The following is a 6,755-nucleotide window of genomic DNA, read 5'->3' as shown; positions in this document are numbered from 1 at the left end:
GGCCTTATCGTTTTAGAGTGTAAAGGGTTTGCGGTTGTTTCTACCCTGTACATTGCTCTAAAAGTGCAGAAGCCCTCCATTACCCTTTTGTCCCCCAAGTCTTATGCACAACAGGAGGACGTAAGCCGAGATCATCACTGATCCTCACAGAAGAGCTCTGGAGGAAAACAGGTCACTTGGAATCCAGGATTCCTCATCTCATCGTTATCTTCTGGGTTCCTTTTAGCAATGAAGTTTCTTCCATTGTTTGTTTGTACTAGTATTTATCGAACCCTTTCCATATAACTTTGAAATTAATTTGGTCCTATGCTTTTTTTTTTAACAAATAAAAAATCATTCGTGTGCACATGTCTATAGGGTAGAGTTCTGGAAGAGCAACTGCTCTATCATAGTATTTACATGGTTTTGTATATGGTTCCATTCTCTCACCTTCGTTGGCTTATTAGCTATAACTCTTTCTTTTGCTGTTTTAGCGACTGCTTTAGGCTTTACAGCGTACATCGGTAACTTACCACAGCCTGCCTGCCAGCGATGCCACACCTCTTCACATTTCTCCCCTGCCGGCCTTTATGCTATTGTCATACATTTTACTTTGCATATGTTATAAACCCCACAATCCATCGTTGTTACTTTTCGTTAAACTGTCCCATGTTTTTAATAAGATTTAAATAGTAATAATAATACCAATAATAAAAATAAATGTTGTATATTTTCCCTGCAGATGCCATTTTGGTTGTCCATCAATTTGTGTACATCCAGATTTCCATCTGGTGTGAGTTTCCTTTTTCCTGGAGGACTTCTTTAACATTTCTTGTAGTGTGGGTCTGCTGGTGATGAAGTCTTTCAACGTTTGTATGTCTGTAAATTTTTCACCCTTATTTTTCAAAGACTCTTTGGGGGGAAGAAGCATAGAATTCTACGTAAACTTTTTTTTCCCCTCAGTCCTTTAAAGATGTTGCTTCACTATCTTCTTATATCCACTGCTTCTGATGAGAAATATGCTATAATCTTTATTTTTTTCTGTATGCAGCATGTCTTATTCTCCTGCCTTCTTTTGAGATTCCTTCTTTTTCAATGGATTTGAGCAGTTTAATTATAACGTGTTAGGTGTGGTTTTCTTCACGTTCCTTGTGTTAGGGTTCATTAGGTTCCTTGGATCAGTGGGTTTATAATTTTAATTATGATTGGAATGTTTTCTGTCATTGTTTCTTCAAAAATCTTTTCTTCCGGGCTTGCCTGGTGGCGCAGAGGTTGAGAGTCCGCCTGCCGATTCAGGGGACACGGGTTCGTGCCTCGGTTCGGGAGAATCCCACGTGCCGCGGAACGGCTGGGCCTGTGAGCCATGGCCACTGGGCCTGCGCGTCTGGAGTCTGTGCTCCGCAACGGGAGAGGCCATATTAGTAAGAGGCCGGCGTACCGGAAAAAAGAAAAAAAAATTTTTTTTTCTTCCATAAAATTCCCCCCCCCCTCCGCCAGTGTTTTCAGGGACTCCAATTATATTAGGTCTTTTAAAGTTGCCCTAAAAAATAAATAAATAAATAAGTAAAGTTGCCCTAGCCTTCACTTATGCATGCTCATTAAAAAAATTTTTTTGACTGTGAATTTCATTTTGGATATTTTAAAATTGTGGCTTTGTGTTCCACAGTCTTTTTTTTTTTTTCTGCAATGTCTCATCTGCTGTTAATTCTAACTGGTGAATATATTATCCCAGACATTATATTTTTCATCTCTGAAGTTTGATTCTCAACTTTTGTATATGTTCTACATCTCTACTTAACTGTTTGGACATATGTAACACAGTTATAATAACTATTTTAATATCCTCTCTACTAATTTTAAATTATATCAATTCTGGTTCATTTTTGATTGACTGATTATTTCCTCCCTATGGGACATGTTTTCCTGCCTCTTTGCATGGCTGGTATTCTTTGATTGGATGCCAGACCTTGTCAGAGTTTCCCTTTTGGGAAACTGGCTATTTTGGCATTCCTGTGAAACTTGAGATTCATTCTGGGGAGCAGTTAAGTGACTTGTAATCAGTTTAATGTCTTTAGATCTTACGTTTATGATTTCTAGGTAGATCAGTCTAGGACTGAGTGTTCCCACTAGTGAGGCAAACTTCCTGAGGGCTCTTGCCAATGGCCAATGAATGATGGACTACCATAGTCCAGTATGGCTGGTGGGACTAAGATTTTCTGCCCTGTGTGAGTACCAGGCACAGTTCCATGATCTTTTCAGAATTTTCTTTCCTTGGCTTCATGCAGTTCCTCTGCAAGTAGACCCTGATCAGAGCTCTGCTGACTACCTGAGGAAGATCTTTTTCATATGTCTGGATTGTCTCTTCCATCTCTCTCATCACTGGATCTTTGTCCTATGGACTCCAGCTACCTTGCTCTCCACAGACCCTCAGCTTTATCTCCTCTATCGAGGACCTAGCCTCAGATCCTCCTCTTCATGCCCAGCTTTGAATCTCTCTGGAAGCAGTAAGCTGGGCCAATGGTAGGGCTCACCTTGTTTGTTTGTCTCCTTTGTTGCCGGATTTCCAGTGTCTGGAAAACTAGCCTTTCATGTATTTTTCTCTTTTGCTTTTCTTGGGGGCAGGGGAGAAGGGGAGGGTGAGATTTCAAGCAAGAGGGTAAATATACAATAATTTCTGTCACTCCACATTTGCCAGAAGCTGAAGGCATCTTTTTATATGTTCCTAGTTTGGCTTCAATAGGAGTTGTGCTTATTTATATTCCAATGTATTATTCCAGCTTGATGAAAGACCCTTTTTCCTGCCAGTACAACAAGCTTTGTACATCTATCTGATATTCTAAGAAGGGAAGTGGTGCCCTCTGGGCTCAACTAAGCAAGAAATACAACAGAAAGACAATGCGGACATTACCCAGAGACACCTACTGCATATGTTCAACAACTAAACCTCCAAGATGTTTAGAAAGTCTTCCAACAATTGTAATTGTTTTCAGTGGTGACCTACATAATCAGGTCCAGAGAAGACTGATTAGAATGACCTGAGATTGCTTCCTGCCAAGTAGCTTATTGGTTGGAGGTGGGGAAACCATTGGTCTCAGACATTTGTTCCTCTTCCCTTTCCTATGTGAATTGCACTTTTGCCTTTGTTGAAGGCACACAATCTAATGACTGTGTGCATCCTATACCAGGGTGAACTAGCATACTGATAACTGTCGCTATGTAATTCCTTGACAGTGTTTGGCTATTTTTGAAAAAACAAATTACCCCATTTGAGACAAATCATTAGAACCAACAGAATCCTACTGCTGATAATGCATCAGGTGCAGACCTGGACACAAAGTTATTGGCTCACCTTCCCTTGGTTCTTCTGTTGACTCTCATGAGCATAATTGAGCTCTTTGGCTTTTACACACTAAATATGGTTCTTGGACAACCACTCTCTCTCTCAATCTCTCTCTCTCTCTTTCTCTGTTTGTCTTTGTCTGTCTGTCTCTCTCTGTCCCTCATACTCTAGACTGCCCCCAATCTTACCCACTTTTCTCTCCTCCTCTTCTGCTTTCCAGGATCTCTCATTAGAATGCCTTCAATCACTGAGCACATATTAGGGGATTGCTAAATGCCAGGCCCTACTCTGGGAGAGATACTGCATAGTGAGCAAACCCAAGGTCCCTGCCCTGCTGAGCCCACATCTGGAGGCATCCAAAAAAAAAAAAAGTGTGGCAGGAGCACAACAGCTTGGCACTGTGTCCTTTCAAGGTGTGTCCTCCCACCCCTCTCCCGGGGCACTAGCAGTGAAAAAGAAGACAAGGAAAGCCTAACAAAGAAGGGGAAAAGGGTGACTCATGATCTAGAAGGCAGGTAGCAAAGAACAACCCCCTACACAAATTTTTAAAAAATAAAAACACTTCAGGAAAACAGCAAGTGTCCAGTGACAGCTCCTTAATTCCTGGAGCAGACACTGCATGTGTTTTACACTTCTTAAAAATGACAGTGTTGGCCATGCTCACAAACATCCCTTAAAGTACTGACATTTCCTCTTAACCTGTTACCATATGGCCACTTTATATTCTATAAAAATATGAGGCAAATGACTGAAAAATGGTAGGTGGAATAATTAACACAGTTACTTCTAGAATTATAAGACTTAATCTCCATTTAAAAGATATCATATGGTATATTTAATTTACTGCAACACATAATTTTAAATCTTATAAACTTAAATATTTATGGAATTTAAGTTTGCTTATTGGACCAGTAAAAATAATATAGCAAAATTAGGCAGTTCAGTGTCATTAGGATTTTGAAGAGAAAATAAATCTGAGACTTCTACAAAAATAGAACTGGAGTTCTTTGCTACCAATATTTTCTTCATTATTAGAAGAAAATAGCTCTTAGAAATTATTAAACCGGTGAGATGCATAAAAGGAGTCATCTTTATAAGTATGACATGACAAAAACATTGTCTATGCCATTATATGTCAATTATTAGAATTCTTTAAAGTCTTTAAAAGTGTTTTGTTTTCTTTTTTGTTTTTGCTTTTGTTTTTTTACCTAACACTGAAGACCACAAATTTATCCAGAGCTAAACTTCCCCCAACCCCCTGCCCCGAGTTACATGTCACCAAGAAAGAAAGTTCAAGAACAAAACCCAACCCACGGATGCCATCCCCTGGGATCCTGGAACTAGAAGCTCAGTGACTACCCCACTTTGGAGAGAGGCACAATGGAATATGTTCTGCAAACCAGGATGCCTCTGTCTGCTTGGACTCAGACTGGACCCTGGCCCAGGTCAAGGCCAAGACAAGACTAAGTACCATTATCACAGGGCAGCCACCCCCCTGACAGCACCCATGCAGACAATTCTGGGAAGCTCTTGAGAACTTTCCCTCTCCCTTTAATGTATTTACCACCTGCTCCACTCATCCTCCCACCACAGGAAAGATCCTTCACCTTTCTATCCAGTCAGAACACTTTATGCTCCCTGCAGGGCACAGAGAGCCAGGTAAGCGCCAAGGGGGCAGCTGCACCTCCCTGACAGTTACTCCCAAGGTAGGTGGTTCTAGCACTCAGATTGACCCAAGACCTCACTGGCCACCAAGGGAACCAGGAGGAGTCTGGAGGGAAGACGGTCTGGGGGGACTCCTAAAAGCACAGGGCATGCCTGGCCTGCACTTGCGGGAGAGCCGAATAAAACACCACCTGAAGCTCCTCTACAGCCTAAAGAGAACAGATTCCAGGTTTCTGAAGTGGCAAGAGGGGCCTCCTCACGAAGACAAAGCTTCCTCCTGTCCTTGGAGGACAGGTCCCACAGAAGCTGGTTTTGAAGGAGATGCCAAAGGAAAGGAGCAACAGTGGCCTAACCAGTGATCTTGAGTTGAGATGTCTGTAAGTTACTCTCAAATGGTGTAGCAATTCATGTATATGGAGAGAGAGTGAGAAAGCAAGCTTGGAAAATGTTAACTGTGAGATTAGGTACAGAATAGACAATGTTAGTATTTCAAATTTTTGTATATTTAAAAGGTTTTATGTTTTTGTTTTCTTAATGAGTTTTTCGAAGTTAAGTCCCAGGTTCTCTTTGGATGAAAACTCCATATGTGAGACACTAGGTTTCTGAAATAAAGGAAGAAAAGAAGGGTGCCTGGCAATAGGAACCCTGAGGAGGGTCTTGCATCGCCCTTCTGGCAAACTACCTCTGTTCGGGAAGAGGAAGATTTAGCACAATTTAGAGCTTTGCTGACCTGGAATCGAATTCGGGCCCCAGCAGTGAAACGCCAAATTGTAGCTACCAGGCAACCAGACATAACAAACCTCCATAATTTGGCTTCTCCAGTTGAAAACTGTAAGAGTAAGGTTAGATTTTTGAGAATGGCAGAGCAGAAAAGGAGGCGATTCCCAGCGGCCCGCGGCTGAAGGCAGCTGTGCAGGGCTCCCAGCCCTTGCGCCGCTGCTCATCACTTTTCACCTCTCCTGTTCTGGGTGACGCTTTGGGCTCTGAGGCCAGGCCGCAAGGTATGTGGCTGGGTTCCATCCTGGTCTAGCTTTAGCGCTGTGTGCGGCAAAGCCAAGGTCATGCTCTCTTTCTGAACCTCAGTTTCCTTATGTGTCAGGTGCTGACTTGGCTCTCAGAGGCTGATGAGCGATTCCGTCTACTTCCTGATCTCTGAGCTCACTACAGGGGCTCTCCTGATAATGGCACGTGTAAGGATTCCTTTACGTGCCCCTACCAGCTGCAATTCTGGAGCCTGAAATTCGTCTACGTGTCTTTGGGTCGAGCACCCGGTGCGGAGTTGGGTCGGTCTCTCTTGTTCTGTCACGCAAATCAACGTGTTCCGCAAGCGTGCTGAGGTGGGGTAAGCAAGTGAGCTTCACAGGGATAAACTTCTTGTTTCCAGAGACAAAATACGTGTCAGCCTGTAGAGGAGATTTAGGCGCCACATGAGAAGGTGAGGGGATTTCCGAATGTAAAGATAACCTTAACTTGGCTTTGTCCTGTGCCCTTCTTGGTCTGTGTGTGGCCTTGTCTTCAAAGTGACACAGAGCAAAGGAGGGATGGTTGCCAGTGCTGAGCAGGCTTTCAGGCAATAAGGGAACTCCTCCTGTATTTCGGGGGGATAAAAATACAGCTGCACGCGCTACCTCAATGCATCCCACTCGCCCCGTTTTTTGGTGTTTAAACGTGAATGTTAGTTTCAGAAAAGAATCGACGTGTTTCTGCCTGGTTTCGAACCAGGGACCTTTCGCGTGTTAGGCGAATGTGATAACCACTACACTACGGAAAC

At 42.8% G+C, this 6,755-nt stretch overlaps 1 non-coding gene across 1 annotated transcript; it reads right to left on the bottom strand.

Moving 5' to 3' along the window:
- Positions 1-6,682: 6,682 nt before the first annotated feature.
- TRNAV-AAC (transfer RNA valine (anticodon AAC)) lies at positions 6,683-6,755 on the bottom strand. The gene has a single exon. It is a non-coding gene; the product is annotated as a tRNA-Val (tRNA).

The sequence above is a fragment of the Globicephala melas genome, chromosome 1 (assembly GCF_963455315.2).
Source record: "Globicephala melas chromosome 1, mGloMel1.2, whole genome shotgun sequence".
NCBI classification, from domain to species: Eukaryota; Metazoa; Chordata; class Mammalia; order Artiodactyla; family Delphinidae; genus Globicephala; species Globicephala melas.
The sequence above is the reverse complement of the archived record's forward strand: the minus strand, read 5'-3'. Positions and strand labels throughout refer to the sequence as shown.